At 35.3% G+C, this 1,832-nt stretch overlaps 1 pseudogene; it reads left to right on the top strand.

The window, feature by feature from the left end:
• Nucleotides 1-830: 830 nt before the first annotated feature.
• Nucleotides 831-1,295, top strand: LOC138446275 (serine/arginine-rich splicing factor 3 pseudogene; annotated as a pseudogene).
• The last annotated feature ends 537 nt before the right edge of the window (nucleotides 1,296-1,832 follow it).

Raw genomic sequence — 1,832 nt, 5'->3', positions numbered from 1 at the left:
ATCACACTGATTGATTTGTGTATAGTGAAGAATCTTTGCATCCCTGGGATAAATAACATTTGATCTCGATGCATGATATTTAATGTATTATTGTATTCAGTTTGCTAAAATTTTATTGAGGATTTTTGCATCTAAATTCATCAGTGATATTGGCCTATAATTTTCTTTATTTTTGTGCATCTTTGTCTAGTTTTAGTAGGGTGATGGTGGCCTTACAGATGAGTTTGGAAATTTTCCTTCTTTTCTTAGCATTTTTCTAGAAGAGTTTGAACATGATAAATGTTAGTTCATTTCTAAAATTTTTGTAGAATTTGCCTGTGAAGTCATTTGGCCCTTGGCTTTCCTTTGAGGAAGATTCTTGATTATAGTTTCTCAACTGCACATGAAACATTCTCTAGGATAGATTACATCTTGGTCTGACAATTCAAGCCTCAGTAATTTTTTTTAATTGAAATCATTTTTTTAATTGAAATTTATTTATTTTAATTGGAGGCTAATTACTTTACAATATTTCATAAATATTTTCTGAACACAGCACTGCAAGATTAGATATCAACTATAGGAATTAAAAACTATTTTAAAAAAAACACACAAGCGCATGGAGACTAAACAACATGATTATGAATAGTCAACAGATCATTAAGAAAATTAAAATATGCCTAGGAACAAATGACAATGAAGGGGTGACAACTCAAAACCTATGGGATCCGCGATTTTGTGGATTCCTGATATGCGAGAGCATCTGGGAGTTTCAGGAGGGAGAGGACAAGGAAGACCTAACCTAGGTTCTATGGATTTGAACTTTCACATTTTTAACTCAAGATTTCAAAATGCATCATGATTCCTGTTCTTTGGACTGTAAAGTTTATGTAGATAATCTTGGAAACAATGGTAAAAAGACAGAATTAGAATGAGATTTTGGCTATTATGGACCACTCTGAATTGTGTGCTTTGCTAGAAACCCTCCCAGGTTCGCTTTTGTTGAATCTGAAGATCCCCGAGATGCAGCTGCTGCTGTCCGAGAGCTAGATGGAAGAATCCTAGGTGGATGCCAAGTAAGAGTGGAATTGTCAAATGGTGAAAAGAGAAGTCAAAATTGTGCCCCACCTCCTTCTTGGGGTCATTGCCCTCGAGATGATTATTGGAGGAAGAGTCCCCCACATTGACACAGATCTCCAAGTTGGAGAAGCTCCTCCCACAGCTGGAGAAGGTCCCTTTCTAGAGATAGAAGAGAGAGATCACTGTCCTGGTAGAGAAATCACAAGCCCTCCTGATCTTTCTCTAGGTCTCAGTAAGCAAATGAAAGGTAATAAAAGACCAGTTTGCAAGAGGAGTGGTGTACAGGGAATAAATTCATCTGACAGAAGTATGTACCGAAAAACAAAATTTTTTTGAGACTTCATAAGCTTAATGCATTTTCAAAATGTTTTAGCTGTTCAGATTTGTTTGTTGGAACAGTGACACAAAAGGTATAATTCTCTATGGTTTCCATTGGATCATATGAGACATGTAATATAAATAATTGTTACTTTACAATGTTTCCTCAAGTAAAACTGAATTTGCTTTGAATTTTAGTCTTGCATAGACTGATAATAAACCTCTAACTCCTGACCAGCTAAAGTTGATGTTTAACACTATGGAAACAAAAATTGGCAAAAAGTGGAATATTTTTTCAACATAGCTAGGATATGGTATGCAGCTGTAGTTAAACAGTTTTTAAAAGCTGTTGCGAACACAAAGCCAGCCAGAAAAATTAGAGCTGCACCCTTAAGCTAGATTAAAGGTTTTAAAGTTCTACTAGTCTTCACACTTGACAAAAGGTTGTACAGTTT

This window comes from Ovis canadensis, chromosome 9, assembly GCF_042477335.2.
Source record: "Ovis canadensis isolate MfBH-ARS-UI-01 breed Bighorn chromosome 9, ARS-UI_OviCan_v2, whole genome shotgun sequence".
In the NCBI taxonomy this organism is placed as follows: Eukaryota; Metazoa; Chordata; class Mammalia; order Artiodactyla; family Bovidae; genus Ovis; species Ovis canadensis.
The sequence above is the reverse complement of the archived record's forward strand: the minus strand, read 5'-3'. Positions and strand labels throughout refer to the sequence as shown.